The following is a 21,063-nucleotide window of genomic DNA, read 5'->3' as shown; positions in this document are numbered from 1 at the left end:
CTAGTGAATCTTGCTAACAGAAGGAGCTTCATCATTGCCCACACATACAAGATTTGACATAAAGTACATGAATTAACTGTTTGTGACAGCGGTTCATATCCTTCAACATTTGGGTTGCTTCTGCAAGGGTATCGATGACTTGACATAGAACTTACTACCGAAAGTGAACGCTCAATAAACATATGCATATTACTATCAGTGAGTAATTCCTAGTCCACCTTAGTTTTTGAAAGCAACACATTCAAGGTCATTTCCGGTGACGTGAAGTAATGTGAAGGGTTGAACTTTTACAAATACATAGCTTTATCACGCAACGCATCAAAGATATCCGCGAGCATCTATTTTTAAATACAGATCATGACAGTTGACAAGGTTTTGCATTTGATTGCGGACTTGAAAATTGTTTGCATGCTCGAGATAACGATGAATAAAGTGCCTAGATTAGTGGTAAATGAGTTCGTCTAACTTGTCCTAATTTTCTCCCCTTACTTACTATTTATGTATACCATTGTTTGGAAATTTATATTTCATACATAATGGTACCTAGAGTAGGAATCAACACAAATAGCAAATCTGTATCAAACCACATGCACGATTCTTTATTTTGTGTATGTGGGGATAGTCGTCGGTTGCGCAACTTTATTCCCTAGAAACACATTGACGACAATAATAGTATTGTGTCTTTCAAAGTTTCTAATGTGAATAATTTGCATAGGACATTCAATGTTACCAACGTTAATGCACGTTCGTGCTGTATGTATTTCTGAGGCTATTTCTGAATATCGGTCGTAGAATAATTTCAGATTTTGGAATATAACTCGACCCGGAGATAGATTGTAACGGGGAAATGTGTACAACTTGAACACATCTGTCAGGCGTCCATTCTTATCCTGTTTGGTGTATTTTTCCGACGTATTAAGAATCATTTCGATGCCTTTGTGAAATGTCTTCATTGATAGCCTGGCGATTTTAAGGTCCAAGATGGATGCATCTTGTCCATATGGGGTAGAGTTTCCTGAGTCTACATTGTCTTGAAGAGATGAGTAAATTTGTGGGTCATGTACGAACCAATTGCTGTGAAACGTTCTGCCTGTATAACATATGCTTCATTCCACGAGCTTTGCACTTTTACAGCAGGTCAGTTGCTTTTACAGTTTCTGTCAGCGTTGGATGATGAGCAAATGTTATGTGGATTTCCACTAGGAGCAATCGACCAGTTCCTTCCTAGCTGACAGAGATGGCTATCGATTGAGGATGATATTGTTTTGTTCTGCCCAGTTTTGAAATATCTTAAAATGTCTTCCTTTTGTCAGTGAGCGGCGTGGCGAAGTCATCATTCAGTTTTTGAGATGTTCCAGATGACTGTGGCCTGTCAAAGAAAAAGTTCATTTATGTCTACGTAGGACTGAATCTCATCTGCCATATTCCTCAGCTATGAGTCTTGCAACTATCAGATTTTGCACTGAACAATCCTTTTGAGGTTGCTGAAGGCTGCCTTCTTAGATGATGAAGTGTTGTCTTCTAAGACAGATATTGCAAGAGCCCAATGGTACATGCAGATATTACACTTCTTAGCACGAGTGATATACTAACAATATAGTTTATTCCACGCGTAAATGCGTTTTATCCTCATGAGGGCTGAAAGAGTAATACATGTGAAACGTGTCTGTTTTTAGTTATTATTAGATATATACATACAAAATGTAAAAGGAACCCACACAGAAAACAAAGGGTAGTCATATTTTGCCTCTGATTATATCACGTTGTTTTCCTGCGTTCATTTTACTTCCAAAGTTCAGTTCCCTTGTCAGCTCCTACATGTAGTAAGAGACGACTAATGAATGCAGGGGACACGTTGCGTTGGCTCAGTGATTCGCATGCAGGACTCGTGATTGTAAAAGCAAAACTCCTACCACTGGATCAATCTGGGTCGGTTACAGTTTATCTCTAATTGCCTCTAGAGAAAATTACCTGCTTGTGTTGCTGTGCCTTTCTTTGCCGGGCCAGTCCATCGGGATATTGTGAAATTTCCATGAGATACAATCTAGGAACACATGAGGTCTCCAGTGACTTGATATAAGTGCAATCTCTTCATTTGCTAATATTTGTTTTATTTTTATCAGTTACTTTGTATTGTAAGTGTAATGTTAAACAACTTAAAAATATTAATGGATGAATATTCAATTAACAATTTTGCACAAATATCGGCTTTTTCGCAATGGGATTTTTCCAATCTTTTTGTGATAATCATCAGGAAACTGGTGAAATATTACAGTTTGTGAAACTCTACACAGTCTGGGAAACTCCAACGGATGTAAACTGAGCGAAGTGCAATGAACACTCAGTGAGTTGGACAATGACGGTTGTTCTCAAGTCTTCAAACCTATAAATCAAAACGGACAACAATGTTAGTTTAATGAGAATATAAATCTACCCATACTTGATATAATACACCCATTTGTAAATGATAATACTGTAGTAAAGAATATTTAATCAAAATATGAATATTTTCGCACAATTATCCATAAATACCTTGAGACTAATAACTCACGGCATCTTTTCCTATTGTTACATATTATGTACTTGATGTATGGTTTTGAATAGTCGTATTTATATAGATTCTTACCATCCTCGACAGTTTTTATTGCTATTATAGTTTATATTTATTTCTGAAGCATGCAGACACAGAGTATATATATCTAAATGTATCATATGTTTTCTTAATTGCAATTTGAAGACTCTGACTCTGTACGTTTTCACCTTCTGCAATCAAACATGCTTGAATCCAACACACCAGAACAGAACAGACACCAGCTTCAGACTTATGAAATTTATTTAACGCTGCCTTATTTAACTCACGAAAATTTTACCAGAAGACTTTTTTAAGGACTCTATCATAGAAAGCATTAGTTATACACCATTGTTTGTACTCCTTCATTTATATAATCTTCTAAATATCACCTTGTCTATTTTGATTTATGACAACACATCACATGAGAAAAGATGATATATTAAACGTAATAAAAGAGGGGTGCTGTTTGGCACACGAAATCAAATTATTATTAGAAATTTTCTTTTCCACATTTTAATTTGCTTGCCCTTTTTGATCAGAGGCGATATTCTAAGTACGCCCATTTAGCCGGTACGGATAGCCATATCACCTTTCTCGCCAAATTGTATTGCTTTGTAAAGCACACAGGAGCATACTTTATGGATTTCCTATGAAAGATTGCATATAGGTGATTAACATGCCAGAATCATTTCCATACGGTGCGGGTTCGAATCACACAAACAGATCGGCCTAGGACGCTACCATAGAGTGTCCTTGGGCAAGGAACCTCACTCCTATGGCCTCGCTACCGGCGCCGTAAAACTCTGATATAACTTTACTGGAATGGGACTTTCAATATCTCCTGAACCAATTTAGAAGGTAGGTATGTGACCTATCTTAAGTATTCAGAGACTGGCAGATGCAGGGAATCAATTAGCCTTTCATATCTACATCCGCAGGTAAAGAATGAATTAAATCATTATTTATGTGAATATAAGCACTTCTTTCCAGATGTACCAAACGGGAAAAACAAAATCTACCATGAAGTTGATATAGAAAAAGAAATCTTTATTTTGTCCATGAGTGGTTATGGTGTTATAAATATCTATATTTATATAACTCTTGGTACATCTTTCATCCTATATTGTGTGTAATTTTTGTCTACGACTTTATATTATAGTGATTATCCATAAAGAAGATATTACATTGCTATTATTGTTCGGAGGTAGGGATTCTATTTTACGACATTACGGTGCATGTTGACTGCATATGATCTATAAATAGATCTTGTCAAATTTCAAATAATAAGTTTGAAGTAATTTAACATTGGGGTCGTGTGGGTTCTAAGAAGAATTAAATTATTTCCGTTAACATGGGTTTGGTTGCCCGGAGAGGTATTGTGAAATATTTGATTGCGTAGCAAAATCTCCCACGTGGAATATATTGCGACATATAGTCGTAATAGACTCTTGAAGGCGTATATACGGAGAGAACTGAGCAATCATATTCATTCATATTTTGGCTTCTTTTACATTTTGGATTCCTTGCTATCTCGTAGTTTTGTTTCGGATGTAAAAATCAGTCAGCAAGTGTGTTTAATGCTGTATTTCGATAACTTCAGAGGATATGTTTCTTAGAAATATTCACTGGAATTACAAAGTGCTCATTTCGATTATAACATTATTCTGGGACTATTGTGGATTATTCAAAGGAGTTCTGGAAAACACTTTTGTGATACAACATCTGAGAAAATTCACTCGGAACATTCGATTCTTTTCGACTTGAATATAAGTTTTTATGATTGTTTTGGATTCAGATCATAATAATGAAAGTTCTTCTTATATTTTCATTTTACAACTTTGTTAATCAAATTATAAATTAAGTGTTACAAAACTTGATGGTTTTGGTTTCTTCTGTTACAAAGTTATATATATATATATATATATATATATATATATATATATATATATATATATATATATATATATATATATATATATATATATATACATATATATAGTCTCAAAGGGTAATGATTTAATATTGAATTTATTAACCGAGTTAAATAATATCCCTCTTTTGCGCTCTTCCAATCCTGGCGCGATGCGTGGTTCTTGTCGACTTAGTTATTTATTTTGCATCGTTATTAAAAAGAGCATTACGGCTCTGAAATTTGTAAAGTCCGCATTGACTAAGTCCTCGTTTAAATTACCCATATTATAATATAAAACTCTCATCGAAGCCTCGCTCAAAGATTTTCAATGAATCCCATTAGTGTCACGATACTGCTAATGTACTTATCAATTGACGACGTAAATGTTCTATTGCAGGTGTAGGAAATAGATAAATCTGATACGGATACCTGGTCTTGATTCAGCTCAATGCCAGTGACAGCTAGAATCATTCATAATATACAGACACATACATTGGAGACCAATAGGTTTGAGAACAGATAGTACCCCGTACAATAATAATATCATATTTATTATTGAAACTGGCATGTAGTACATGCTGTCATAATTCAACGTTGCAATACATGACCGGCACAAAGAGAGCCTCAATAAGCGTTAATGTGGCAGCGTCTTTATTTCATTAAGTTATTGATAAATAAAACATGATTAGAATACAAAATTGGCACGAGGGAATATTTAGGGTCGACATAACCAACCACAGGTAGCCTCTGCTATAACTCAGCTTAATATGGCTGATATACTAGATGATTACTGTAGTTCATTGTCACTACTTTTTATCCATAGAAGAGTTGAAAGAGTAATAAGTGCATGTATATGAAACAAGATGGCCGCTAAGGCTTAACCGGCTTGAAGCAGCCGTTCCGTTTTTTATTGCCGTTTTCATGATATTTGTGTTTGTTGCCTGTTTTCATCTACGTTATTGTGTTCACGATGTATTGGCTGTTGAATTCATATGTGTTTCTTCATCTCATTGTTTTGGAAATGAGAGCAATTAGACTTTTTCTCAGCCGTCTTGCTCCACTGTTTTTGAACAAATCGCCATCACGTGATAGTCGCCAGTCAACCCATTCATGCTACGATGGACCCTCATTAATTGCTTTAAAAGATCACTCTTTGGCTCTCCACACTACACTGTGCTCTAGACTAAACGAACTGGGACTTCATTCATCATTATCTTAATGTAAACAGAAGCGAAAAAAGAAACGTTGTTTCAAAGCTGGCCGGCGTAGAACAGGAAGAAGAATTCCAGTTATCTCCCTTATTTCGGTTCAACAATTTTAAAAAAAAATCGACTGTTAATTTAGATAACCTGATTCAAATCCCTATTAATTCGTCAACCTTTGTGTCAACTATCCAGGAGATACCTCTGCGTATTGCATTATTCAATGCCCAGTCAGTAGGACCACCGGAAAAGCGCACAGAAATAGTTAATTTTATCAACGACCACAATATTGACCTATTTTTCCTGACAGAAACATGGCTAAAAACATCAGGCGATGAGCCCAAGTGTGCGGATCTAACACACACTGGTTACTCCATCAAGTCGTTCCCCCGTAATTCTCGCGGAGGTGGAATTGCTGTCATCACAAGAAAACCATGATAAAACGTCTTAACCACACCACAACATTCAATTTCGACTACACATCGTTTGAACTAGTCCAAACCACACTCACAATGGAGCAAAGGCCAGTCCATTTTTTCTGCCTATACCGCCCACCTCCTAGTAGAAAAAAACAAGTTGGCTGAGTTTCTCTTTTTGGAGCAGTTTCCGAATCTCCTGGACTATGGAAATTCGATAGCTGGCAACCTGGTTATTCTTGGAGATTTCAACTTTCACTTTCACTGTCCCGGAAACCCAAATACATCAAAACTCATAGATTCCATTAATGTGTTCAGCTTGAAACAGTCGGTTAACCAACCCACCCATAAACATGGTCACATTTTAGACTGGATTCTGCATAGACCCGATGATAACATTCTAAGGTCCTCCCTGGTATCCCATGACCTTGCATCAGATCACCTCTGCATTATATGCCATCTTGACGTATCGGTCCCTAACCCTCCAACTTTATCTGCTACTATGAGAAACTTCCGTATAATAAATAGAACCAAACTAATACACGACATCCAAACTACCTTCACTACTTGCTTACCTCCTACCGCAGAACAACTCGATAACTGCCTGCGTTCATTGCTTGACAAACATGCACCAGCTACCAAGTGCAGAGTATCAATTCAAAAGTGTTCACCATGGTATAGCAGTGTTAGGGACCAGCTTCGCGCTGCTAAAAGAGACCGCTGTAAAGCTGAGAGGCTCTGGCTTTCCACGAGACTCACTATTCATAAGAAACTCTATAAAGCCGCTAGGAAGAATGTCACAAACATAGTCCATCCAGTGAAATCAGCCCACTACACTACTAAGATCATGGAAAGTTCCAGCTGCAAAGAGCTCTTCGAGATTAATAACAAGCTAATGTCAAGGAACAAATCTACACCACTTCCAACTACCTTCTCTCCAGCCGACCTTCCGGACATGTTTGCAAATTTCTTCCGTGACAAAGTACAAACAATTAGAGATAAGCTTGACACCACAATTTCAACTGACTCGCCGTCACCATACAGTTAGGATACAGAATTTGAGCGGTAACTATTAGCAGCATTTGAACCTGTCTGTATGGATTTCGTACGTACAAACGGGATGAAGAGTGCACCAAAGTCATGTGAACTTGACCCAATTCCAACATCACTGCTGCTTGAGTGTTTAGATCCAGTATTGCCTTCACTAACTGATGTTATTAATACCTCTCTCTCTCTCATCCGGGGAATTCCCATCATTTTTAAAAACTGCCATTATAAAGCCTCTGCTGAAGAAACCAACACTAGACCATAACGATTTAAAGAAATACCGCCCAGTTTCTAACCACCCATTCATATAAAAAATCTTAGAAAGGTTTGTTCTATCCCAACTTGTATCTCATCTAAATTCAAACAGTCTTTTTAGCAATGTACAATCTGCATATTGCCCTTGCCACAGTACTGAAAATACTCTTCTAAAAGTAGTTAATGACATTCTCTCTGCGTTGGATAGCGGAAAGATTATAGTCCTCACCCTCCTTGATTTGTCTGCAGCATTTGACAAATAGACCATGATATATTACTTCACCGTGTCCAGTATGTATTTGGCATTCATGATACAGCATTACTGTGGTTCAAGTCCTACTTGGTCAACAGGACACAAATTGTATCTGTAAATGGAATACACTCCAGCCCAGTTGATCTATGTTGTGGTGTTGCACAGGGGTCTGTTCTTGGACCTGTTCTCTTCATTCTGTACACTCAGTCGCTCTCAAGTGCCATAGATCATCATCCAGTGTCTGACCAAATGTATGCGGATGACACCCAAATATACAAATCTAGCCACCCAACTGAAGTTGATGCTACCATCCAAGGTGTAGAGAGGTGCATTTCTGATGTGAAATCATGGATGACATGTAACAAACTGCAGATGAATGATGATAAAACTGAGGCCATTATGATCACAACACAAGACTTTCTCATTCACATCCTTTACCTGAAACAATAAATATCAGCAGCACCAACATTAAACTCACACAATCAGTACGACATCTAGGTGTTACTCTGGACAGTACTCTCACATTGTACCAACATGTCATGAACATATGCAAGGCTGCATATCTTGAGCTGAGACGCATCAGCTCAATTCGCAAATATATTTAAGTTGATGCCACTAAAACACTTGTGTTCATTAGTACTTTCAAGACTAGACTATTGTTACTCAATTCTTTCTGGTTCATCTCAATATCTGCTCTAGAAAGTTCAAAAAGTTCAAAACACAGCTGCTCGGATCATACTTAGAGTACCACGACCAAAGCACACCTCCCCGCTGCTCTGTACCCTACAGTGGCTATCCATTCAATCCAGAATCAAACACAAAATGTGTTCTCTGTGCTACGTTTTACTGTCGGACTCTAGTCCAACATACCTATCCGACCTCACCCATGTGTACACACCAGCAAGATACTTACGCTCCTCTTCTGACAATCGTATACTCATTATTCCAGCTATGAAAACAAAATCATATGGACAGCGTTCTTTTGCATACCAGGGCCCAGCAAGGTGGAATGAATTTCCTACTGAACTTAGACATAAAGACACAGTGACCCCATTCAAGAGGGCTCTCAAAACTCGCTTATTTCGACTGCAAGAACAAACTTAAAGACCTAATAATGTTTCCTACCTTACATATTCTCAGCATGCTTTTTAATGTTTTCTAATTTCATGGTTTTTGTTTTTGAAATCATATCTTTATATGTTAGTTTTTTATCTTACAGGTGTTGTCTAATGTTGTAAAGCGCTTAGAGCTTCTAAAGATTAGGTGCTATACAAAGTCCTCATTATTATTATTATTATATATATATATATATATATATATATATATATATATATATATATATATATATATATATATATATATATATATATATATATATATATATATATATATATATATATATATATATGTATGTATGTATGTGTGTTTGTGTGTGTGTGTGTGTGTGTGTGTGTGTGTGTGTTACAGCGAAACCGTCATTACGGCGACAGTTCATTGTCACTGGGTAGTCATTATGGCGACAGTAGCATTAGGGTGACCAAATTTGTGTCACCTTGATGTTTGCACTCGTGCTTTACATTACCTATCTCATTTCTTCACATACAGAATTTCATGTAAGTATTATAATATCGCCTTTAACTAATATTTAATGTTTTCTACTTAAGATATACATCTAGTTATTAAATATTGTTATGCAAAAATGTATACGTGTGTTAAAGTTGTGTTTAGCCCCACCGTCACTAAATAACTATTAAGGCGACATTTTAAAAAATGCTTCCACTTTTATCAAAGTCAAGTAATATTTTTAGGATATTTAATGAAATGATTTAAAATAGTAATTAACACTTTGTAATGGCTTTTCTTTAAGATCAAATTCAATGACAACTCATAACACACTCAACTTTTTGAAATGCATTAGGTCTCACTGGATAGTTTCGTATTTTGACACCCCCTAATTTTTAAGGTAGAAGGCATGAACCTAATTATCACAAGCCTAGCATTTAAAAATTCACACATAAGCTAAATCTATAATGTGGTTCAGATTTACTTTGAGTTAGGCTTGGAAATAGGTTGGCTTGTTAGTGACTACCTGTCACAGTTAGATTTGCATTGGAGATCAAATGCGTAACTTGGGCTGCAAATGAGCTGTCGACTTGGCTTACGTATTTATGTGTGTCTGCTACAGAGGTAAATATCTAAAAATCTAGATGGTTGAGGGGTGATGAAAAGTATGCTAATTTGTTATAGTACTAGTGAACTTTATTCATGCACAAAGCACATACTGATTCTTTTAGCTGCCTTGTCACATAAACATATTCAAAATAGCTATTTCTTGTCAAAAATGAATGTATAATTTAGGGGTTGGTGGCAGTGTTGGTTCAGTATAAAAACCACCAGTTGCATCAGGAATTAACCTGATTACTGCAGTCAAAATCTCACATGTATGCTTTCTACAAAAATCATTAGTTTGTTTTTATTTGTATCTTCAGTGTAAAATTATTCTCATTTTTCTGTAATTGGTCATCGTCGGATGAAAATTCACCAGATAAACTGTCCAGTGAGACCTTAGAAGAAACCGCAATATTTTGTGTTCTCTTCAGGTACTGTTTTTTTTTAACTATAAATATATAAATAAACAAAACGAATTTATTGACTATTAGTTACATGAAAGACATTAATGAAGCGTATATCACATTTTTATTATATTTTGCATTGACTTATAATACATTTTATTAAAGTTTTAATATATGCAATTTGTATACATTTAATCTTCAATTATTATTACAACCTTTAAGTTCTTTTCGTAAAATAGTTTTGCATTTAGCTGTTACATTGACGGTATTAGCCAGGGATCACTGGTCATTGTAAGTATCACTTTATAGTGTTTTTCTCAATGATTTAAGTAATGACTTTTGCTCATAGTGTGTTTTATTCATGAGACTCTTGACTTGCAAGAATTGCTTTTCAAATTGGGTGTCTTTGTACTGTAATAATGATATATATAGGTCATCCTTTTCACGCCGTTGAAGAGCATTGATGATAGTTACAGTACTGTATAGCCTGGAACGCTGTATTATCGCGGTACTTATGTTCTTATCGGTGGTATAAAAACTGTTTTGCTATTGCTGCTTACTTATTATTTATAAAGTTTCAATGACTTTCCTCTTTCTATTCCTATAAGAATGCTTTGTCAATCGAAGCTCGTAAAGGTAAATATAACAGCATATAGTGACTGACCCAGATTAACGTACCATGAGGGAACAACTTTACATTATCGCGGTATTAGCCTAATTTACGTATGGTGGCACGCAGGTATTATAATAAATATAAAATACCTCTTACCTATGAAAATAAATGTCCCCGCTTGTACAGGCATAATATTTCCAACATAAATGAAAGGATCCAATAATAAAATCAAACACACATGTAATTCAACTGTAATTCCATGAATAAAATTAAAAGCAATTATTATTTAACTTTACTGAGTATATGAATTTTAAATGCAGTGTGGGCAATGAAATGTGAATATATAACAACTATTATTAATATTATTATTGAAATATTACTGATTTCAAGAACGTTTAACTGTCATTATATTCTTATTTATATATGAGAAGTATGATCATAAGTAACATTTTGTAAATTTTGGTCCATATTGGTTACCATGGAATGAAATTCCAAGCTTAACCTTGTAAGGACATGTATGACACAAGCAGTATATGACCTATACTCATCAAACATCAGACAATACACTGAATATAATTCATTATCAAAGCCAATGCTGGTATAGCAATTTTGATTGGAGTTTTCTATATGACGATAAACGTAAATGAATGCACTTTACAAAAAAGTTATATTCATTCTTTTTCATTGTAAACTTATAAAAAAATGTAGACATTTTAGAGGATATTGTGCTGTACGATATTTGCATCCTTACTGGCTACAGCTTTACATATGTAAACAACTGCTAGACAGCACGTGTCCAAAATTAATTGGGAAATCCCATTTGCCGCGATAATATAGAGCCCGCAATAATACAGCGTTAGAGTATACATTACGGTATTATTTTTAAAAAAATTTAAGAACAGCATGACATTTCCAAAAGCAAATTAAGACTGACTTTTCTGGAGATTAAAACAGCGATCTAGTGAGAACATGAAAACATAAAGTACTCCTGTAATGTCTTGAATGGTTTGTCTATGGCACACAATTTCGGCCATAAGGTATACACTCTTAGCTATCAGCGTTCACGAAAATCAATCAGAAGATACTTTTGAATCTCATTTTTAATAGGATATATAATAGCATATGTATGATATATACAAAAATAAAGGGCTTTAATTTCGATATTTTGCTCATATTCATTTCCATTGTCCTGAGAGAAGAAAAATATTCAGATTAGGGTCAGTGATATAACTTTTTAAATAAGTAGTGTGGCACCTTTTTCTAGGAATGGGCACTTTTTTAACTAAGGTATTGGTGTCAACCATTGGGTATCTGCAGTATCTGCAGATAATAACAATTAGATTTTAGCATGCATACCTCCACATGTCTTGTTGGATTGTTCAAAGACTTGTTTCAAAAGCAGAGATTTTTGCAGTTTTGAGAGTAGGGCCTGGTTCATAGAATTTAGAATTTTTGCCTTTAAAATGGTCCTTTGGTAAAATTTATTGGAAAAATCTTAATATAGAGTAATTATAAAAATTGTGTACTAATAATTATTACATAAACAGCAAGTACTTGAAATAAAGAATAGCCTGGTGCCCCAGTCCTACAATATAACATGATATTTGTGGTCTGGTGCAACCAAAACATAAATATCAGGTGATTCATCGTACATTTTAGTACTACCTAGTGCATGTGACCACCCTAAATCTAGACCAGGCACATTCCATATTCTAATCACATTTACAATTTGGTTGTCTCCCAAAAAGTGATATTTAATTTCCGTGACAAAACCTTGGTCACACATACAAAATGCTGCATTTTCATTGTAAAGTTCTTTAAAGAGTCTGTTAAATTATTCATATTCAGTAACTTACTAGGGCTCCATTAGTTGCGTCTTCCACCTTAGGAAGATTTTTGCATAATTCAGGACCCATGCTACCAGGCGAAGTGGGTGACTAAGTATTAAAAAAAAATGTTAAGTTCAGCTTTCTCTTTTTGACAAGCAAAAACAACTTTGCCCTGTGATTGTTCAACTGTACATCAAGTGACAGTAGTGTCTGACTGTAGATGTGCTCCCTCTACTTAGCCAGGTATTTCCTGTGTAGTTGTCTTGTTGCATTATACCTCAAGGCAATAAGCATTGCATATATCAGATAAATGGTGTTGATATCAATTGCGCCAACAGGCAAACACTGGCACAATCACAGGCATGTGCTGCAATACATTGACCATAAACCCCACCTAGAGCAAGTTATCATGGTCTGATTTCCACAAGTTATTTTTTACTGAAAACATAACAGTTTTTGTTTATAAATTAACATATATATATATATATATATATATATATATATATATATATATATATATATATATATATATATATATATATATATATATATAAATTTGTTTTAAAATTAGCAAAGGGCTCTTGGATTATTTGGAGTTATTTTAACTGCCGTGTTCTTCATAAAATCAGTTTGACACAGTAAATAAACCTGTCATGTGGCTTCAGCTAATGTGGGTATGTGAGAAAGCTTGCCATTTGCTTCTCTTGGATCGGTGGTTGTTTCCGGGGTTTTCCCGGGCTTTTCCTCCACCATTAATACTGGCTGCCATGTATAGCCTATCGTGTGCTGAAAAATGGCATTAAACCTTACAACAAAAACAACCTGTCATGTGGCAGTAAGGGCAGATATCGCTGTATCTAGGAAGTATATCTTGATTAGATTGTCTTGGGGTATTTTTTACTTAATTTAATTCCTTTTTTACCTAATGGGCAGATAACTTAAGGAAAAATATACAATTCATAGAATGCATTTGTCAAAATATTATGTGATAAAGATTACACATAGAATATAATTATGAAAGTCAGAAATGTAGGAGATAATGCTACAATTGGAATTCAAGAAGCCCTGTAAGGTCTAGATTGTTTTCTGACATTGATAACAATACAAAGCAAAGAAAGCAGTGAAGCATGCCATATTTAATGAATAACATTAAAATTAATGTGTAGATAAATACTAAAACCATAATCCTGCAATCCTATCAGTTGATTATTTTAACAAAACTAGCAAGTGAGTGGTTGTTGATAATTTCAACATGACACGGGAGTAGTGAAGGGGGGCGCTTTACGGACAATGGGAATTAGCATTAAAAACACCCCTGGGTCACTTTACGGACAAGGGAAATTTAACATGGAGAAAAATCGTGGGTCACTTTACGGACAAGGGAATTTAACATGGCAATAAATCGTGGGTCACTTTACGGACAAGGGGAATTGAACATGGCAATAAATCGTGGGTCACTTTACGGACAAGGGGAATTTAACATGGAATTTTTTTTAAAAAATTTAAAAAAATTTTTTTTAAAAAAGGGGTAGGCAATTCAAAGACTATCTCTTTTCGAGAAATATGGCTGGCCCTGAAAAGGGCCTTTGGGTTTTATGTTAATGTATTCATTAACATAAATGGCACCGCATTGGTCTTCTTCTTGTCCTTAGGCTGCGTCTTACTGTTGGTCCGTACATCAGCACTCTTTTCAGGCATCCTTGTCTTTCGACGTAGATCCTACGTATCCACAGGCTGGTGTTTGTCCTGTGGACAACGGTCCACTTCGATCGGACATACATGAGCAAGTCTGTCCGAAACATCATGGAAGACACAAGGGTGGATGACTCAACTGTAGTCCACATCTTGAAGCGACGAGAACAGGTGAATCAATGCAGTGAACGGCGCTTATTTATAGGCGGAGGAAGGATTGAAACGGATTGAGTTCATTTACCAATCTGAACACGCGTTACAGAATTCAGTCAGCTCGCATCCAATCCGAAGAGAGCAGTCTGTGACGTCACGTAGTCAATATAGATTCGCTAGCGCTTGTGTGCAGTCAATCTATGCGACAGTGATTCAACATGACGGAAACTCAGAAAACGATCCAGTGGGGTGCACCAGCAGGGGAGACTGCCCAAGGGAACCCGGACTTACTTTCAGAAGAGGTGAATTGGGATTTTGTGGATTTTCTCTCCTCGCAAGAATTTGTTCCGGAACCTTCGTTACTTTCTTCATTACCGCAAGTGGAGAATTTTAGACAAAGACAGAAAGAAGAATTGGAGAAATTTATACAACGACAAAAGGAAGCGGAACAGGCTTTTCTCCTACAGCAACAGCAACAAGAAGAAGAGGTAAGAAAAAAACAACAGCAACAACAGCAAGAAGAAGAAGTAGCAGCAAAGAAACAAGAGGGTGAAAATCAAACGGTCACGGTACTGTTGGACATTTTAGCGGAGTTAAGAAGTCTGAAACAAATGTATCAGACTTCTTTATCACGACCGAAGAGAATACGACCTTCCCGAGCCAAACACGTCAACCCTGTGACTAAGCCTACCGTACCACCCTTAGTGATTTCAACCCAATCATTATCATCATCAACATTACGCAGTCCAGAAGTAGGCCTTGGCCGTGGCAAAGGCTTAAGGCAGTTAAAATTGATTGCTTAAACTCACCCCTACACCATGAAGAAAAAAGGCCCTTTTCAGGGCCACCCACATTTCTCGAAAAGAAATACAATTTCAATTTGCCAATAACTCAAAAAAAAACTCACCCATGTTACCCTTTTAGTACGTGTCTGTGTATGAGTGCGTGAGTGTAGCTTCTTATTTTAAAATCAAAACTCAAAGACTCTTACCTTATATCATTCATTTATTCTTTTCTCCATTTTTTACAATCCAATTCACAATTTATAACACAACACTTTAATAAAGAAAAGTTCATTAATTTCTTCTTTTCTCCTTGTTTAGTCTCTCTGTTTTTTTAATTTCTTCACCGTCACACTCTTTTCCTCTTCTTCTTCCTCCTCGCTTTCTTCCCTTCTTCTTTTTTTCTCCTGTTTCTTTTTCTTCACCTGTCTTCTTTCTTCCTCAGAAGAATCCCTCTCTTCCTCTGAAGAATCCCTCTCTTCTTCTGAAGAATTCCTCTTTTCTTCTGACTCCTCTTGTTTCTTTTTTGGGCAATCTGGAGACCAATGTCCTTTTTCTTTACAATAATAACAGGTATCTTGACTTTTGTCTTTTTTATCCCCTGTTTTTTTTCTTTTTTGACGGTCTGGACACTCTGAAGACCAATGTCCTTTCTTCTGACAGATATAGCAAGTATCTTGACTTTTATCTCTAAAGGAAGGAGAGTAGTCCGTAGGCTGGTCTGAAGAGAATTTTCTAATGACCCCTCGCAAAGCTCTGACGAAACGTTCCATCTGGTCAGTCTCTTCCATCGTTGTGCTCGGCTTGAGAGTGAAATGAATAGTGAAAGGACAAGACACACACCCTTTTATATACGCTGGTCTGCTATGACTATAAAGTAGTTTATGGTGTTTGAACTTGAGTCATTTGACTTTTTGCTTTCAAGATGAAACGATCCCATTCATTCGAGAAGAAAAAAGAAGAAAGTAAGAGGCAGAAACGTGATCTCTCGCCTCGTACCAGGGCTGAAATCTTGGCACAAATTCATGTCAGTGATTTTGAAGAGGACATGAGTGAACCAGAATCCGAACCCTCTAAACCAAGTTCATCACCCTTTGTCAACCCTGAAAAGTACTATTCCATTCGAGAGACGGAAAAGCGCTCCTCTAGAAAATTTAGAACCACGGCTTACAAATACACGGTGAAGTTTAAAGATTTCAAGGCTGAAGTACCGTTAGAGAAAGCAGAAGTGTTCATCACCGAGGTGTGGGATTCTTTGCTCACTGCACTCAAGCGACAATGTCAACCCAAAGAAGACGATCGCTTGAGACTTTCCATACAACACGACGGTTTGAAATCCCCTGTTTGGATCGAGTTTAGCACCCCTGCAGAATTGACTGCTTCCAAAGTCATGGACAAGATTCAACACGTACAACAATCTAATGATCAGTTTGACATCACCGATGGTAAAGCCACACTGGACATGACCCACGTCTCTCCTCCTCAAGGGACAGGACGCAAAAAGATGTTATTGGTGGACGACCTTCGCAACACCAAAAAGAGTCTCGTCCGAATTAACAACCCTCATGACCAGATGTGTTTAGCCCGTGCCATCGTGGTGGGACGAACCTATGCCAACAAGAACGACACGGTAGAATGGAAAAGAACCTGGGACACTATTCAACGTTCCGATCGAGCCAAACAACGAAACGAAGCAGAACTCCTGTTACAACAAGCCGGACTGTCCAAAGACACACCCTGTGGCATTCCTGAGATGCAAAAATTGCAAGATGCCCTAGCTCCACGATACACCTTGAAAGTGCACCCTCAAGAAGTGCGCGGACCTCTGTTGTTTCGAGGCCAAAATTTTAAGGACGGAAAATACATTCACCTTTATCATCACGATGACCATTTCGATACCATTACCAGTATCACTGGATTCCTGAGATACTGTTATTATTGTGAGAAATGTGACCATGGTTATAACAATCGAGAGCAACACAAGCATTGTGGATCGAAATGCACAGGATGTTTGGCCTCTTCACCCTGTCTGAGCGAAGAACCAGTGCCTTGTTCCACTTGTCTGCGCACGTTTGTCAGCCCTACCTGTTACCAACAACATCTGAAAACGCAAGGTTCACAGAAGAAATGCGCTTGTCAACTGCTGAGATTGTGCTCTACGTGTGAACAAGTCATACGTACCAATAATACCAAGGCACACGTATGTTCAGGAAAGAAAAAATGTCACATTTGTCACCACATCGTGGACTTGGAACACCAATGTTACGTGCAAAAATACCAACCCCCACCAGAGAAAGAGGACGGTCACAAGAAGAAAGGCAATTTCATCTTTTTCGATTTCGAATGCATGCAAGAAACTGGCATTCACATTCCTAATTTCTGCGTGGCTCATCGAGCGTGCGAGAAGTGCATTCAAGAACCTATCTTCAGTCATTGCCCTCACTGCAGCAAGATACCCGGAGGGCGTGAAAAAATCTTTCGGGGACCGAACACGTTAGCCGATTTTGCCCAATGGGCCTTAGACCCCGTCGACAAGACGTGGAGCCAAGAGGACATCGAACGTTACGGAGATTGTCATCGTCATGCCACGGTGATGGCTCACAATTTCTCCGGATACGATGGACAGTTTCTTCTCAGATATTATACGGAACAAGGCACCGAACGTCCTAAAGTGACTTTGAACGGAGCCAAAATCATTTTCATGCAAGTGGGACAAGTGCAGTTTAAAGATTCGATGAGCTATTTGGCCATGCCTTTGAGTCGAATGCCTAAAACGTTTGGAATGACAGAAATGGCTAAAGGGTACTTTCCACACTTTTTCAATACGGAAGCCAATCAACACGCCGTTCTACCCCATTTGCCTGAGGCTCACTATTACGACCCCGACAACATGCGTACCGAACAACGAGAAGCTTTCTACGCTTGGTACCAGATTCACGCCTCGGACCCCTTCGACTTTCAGGAAGAAATGCTAAAGTATTGTCGTTCCGACGTGGACATTTTACGGCGTTGCTGTGGAAAATTTCGAGAACTGTTCATGGAACACGGAGGGGTCGATCCTTTGAAAGAAGCTTGCACCATTGCCAAAGCGTGTTCCTTAGTGTATCGACAACGATTCATGCCTGAAAAGACCGTGGCTGTCATCAGTCCTCAAACGACCCACTTTGTCAAACGTCAATACTCGGTCAAAGCCCTACGTTGGTTACATTACTTGTGCGACAAGGAAGACAAGTGGATTCAGCATGCCCGCAACGGAGGGGGCGAAAAGACCATCGGAACGTATTCGGTCGATGGCTGGGACTTAGAAAACCCCAAGATCGTGTACGAGTTTAACGGTTGCTTATTTCACGGATGTCCCGTCTGTTACCCTGACCGTGGCACTAAAAATCAGTTTTTGCAACGAACCATGGAAGACTTGTACCAGGACACTTGTCAGCGGCGCCTAAAGTTGGAACAGCAAGGATACCAAGTGGTGGAAATGTGGGAACACGAATACGATCACCGTATGAAAACCGATCCCGAGTTTAAACGCCTCGTGGAAAGTTACCAGTTCGTGGACCCGCTGAACCCGAGGGATAGTTTGTACGGAGGAAGGACCAATGCCACCTGTTTGCTGTACCAAGCCGACGAAGAGAAAGGAGAAGAAATCAAATACTTGGACGTGTGTTCGCTGTATCCCTACGTGTGCAAATATTGTCGTTTTCCCGTAGGGCACCCACAATTGCTGACGGAACACATCGACCTGAAAAACATTCGACAATACGAAGGCTTGATCAAGTGCAAAGTTTTGCCTCCCACGAACCTATACCATCCCGTCTTACCTCACCATTGTCAAGGCAAATTGATGTTTCCCTTGTGCCGTACTTGTGCCGAAACGTGCAACCAAGATCAGCTTTGTCAGCACACCCAGGAAGAACGGGCCTTGACGGGAACCTGGGTCAGCGTAGAATTGTTCAAAGCTATGGACATGGGATACCAACTGTTAGAAGTGTACGAAATTTGCCACTTTCCCAAGACACAACAATACCGCAAGGGTGACCCCACGCAGAAAGGCATTTTCGCCGACTACGTGGATGCCTTTTTGAAACTGAAGCAAGAAGCCAGCGGCTATCCTTCCTGGTGTCACACTCCCGAAGACCAAATACAATTCAAAGAGAAATACTACGAACAAGAAGGCATCACTTTAGACCACATCGAGAAAAACGAAGGCAGGCGATCGTTTGCCAAAGTGATGTTAAATTGCTTGTGGGGCAAAATGGCACAACGACCGTGTTTACCCAAGACGGAATATTTGACAGAACCTTCCCGCTACTTCCAGATGATTCACGACAAAACCAAATACATGAAACACGTGGACGTCGTTCGAGAGAATTTGATCTTGGTCAATTACGAAGAAGATCTGGACTTTGTGCAAGACGACCCTTTTGGAAATGTCATCATTGCGGCTTACGTGACAGCCCATGCTCGCTTAAAATTGTACGAAGCTTTAGAACTGTTAGAAGAACGCGTCCTGTACTTTGACACGGACAGTTGCATTTACATCCATCACCCGATTCAACATCACCCTAACATCGAAGGAGACCGTTTAGGAGCCTGGACAGACGAACATCCCGACGACAAGATTCTAAGTTTCGTCAGTGGCGGTCCCAAAAATTACGGCTACGAATACCGGGACAAACAAGGAGAAGTGCACACGACGTGCAAAGTGAAAGGACTGACTCTGAATTATCGTACCAGTCGAGTGGTCAACTTTGGGGTATTGAAAGAAGCCTTGCAATCGGGAGAGGATGGAAACTTTAAAGTGACCACTCACCAACCGAACAAGATTGTACGTTTACCCACTCACCACATCGTCAGTCGACCTTTGGAAAAAGTTTATCAAATCGTGTACCAGAAGCGAGTTCGACTTCCCAATCATTTCACCTTACCGTATGGACACGTTGGTATAAAACATTGGTTGTAAGAGGATAGTTACCCCACCAGAAAGATGACTTCGCCACAGCAAGAATCGAGTGAGAAACCCGATGAGAACTCCAAGTTCAAACCCTACCATTTTCCAGTCTTCTTACCTGACTATTGTGATTGTGCCCGTCGATTGGACACGTTTCAGAAATGGCCTACGGATAGGGAAGGATTACCTTCTTCGCATGTTTTAGCTAGAACAGGATTTGTCTACTTGGGACCTGAGTCAGGATTGGGATACGAGGTGCAGTGTTTCGCTTGCGGACTGAAGTTACGAATGGATCTATGTATCTATAAAGATTCAGCTATTCTGGAACATACTCGATGGTCTCCGCACTGCCCTTACCTTTCTATGGCCTTTCCACCCATCACACTACGGTACAATGTTGACGGTACCTTAGAGACGGTACCTTCCGAAACAAGACATAAAAAACGTAAAAAAGGAAAGATGTACAAGCTGGAGACTGCATTGCGACTAGTATAAAAAGGGGGCTATGGTCAAGATCGATAGTTCATTGTGACTACCAAGACCGAGCGAACAAGATGAATACTTTGAAAGAGACATCGTTCCAGTTTGGGGATTGTAAAAAAGCTGTATCTTTCTCTAGTGTGACTAATACTGGATGGATAAGACCCAGGCATTGCGACGGAAAATGTCCGGAAGGAAACTGCGATTGTCCATGTGGTTACCATTGTAATTGCGTAACGGAGTTTGCAGACGAGTGCGATTGTGAGCCTTGCGATGGGACCGATGCTGTACGTTGTGACCTGAGCGATGCCGTAAAGCATCATGGGAACTTTA

General features: G+C 38.3%; 1 protein-coding gene across 1 annotated transcript in view; it reads left to right on the top strand.

Moving 5' to 3' along the window:
- The first annotated feature begins 10,497 nt into the window (after positions 1 to 10,497).
- The window catches only part of LOC149792629 (beta-1,3-galactosyltransferase 5-like), a 55,382-nt gene continuing 44,816 nt past the window's right edge, over positions 10,498 to 21,063 (top strand). Inside the window, exon 1 of the mRNA XM_089969421.1 lies at positions 10,498 to 10,521. The gene's annotated coding sequence lies outside the window, so the exon portion shown is untranslated. The remainder of the gene's footprint in view (positions 10,522 to 21,063) is intronic.

Source organism: Sinohyriopsis cumingii, chromosome 9, assembly GCF_028554795.1.
Source record: "Sinohyriopsis cumingii isolate HCF-2022 chromosome 9, ASM2855479v2, whole genome shotgun sequence".
In the NCBI taxonomy this organism is placed as follows: Eukaryota; Metazoa; Mollusca; class Bivalvia; order Unionida; family Unionidae; genus Sinohyriopsis; species Sinohyriopsis cumingii.
Note: the sequence above shows the minus strand (reverse complement) of the source record. Positions and strands in the feature narration are given on the sequence as shown.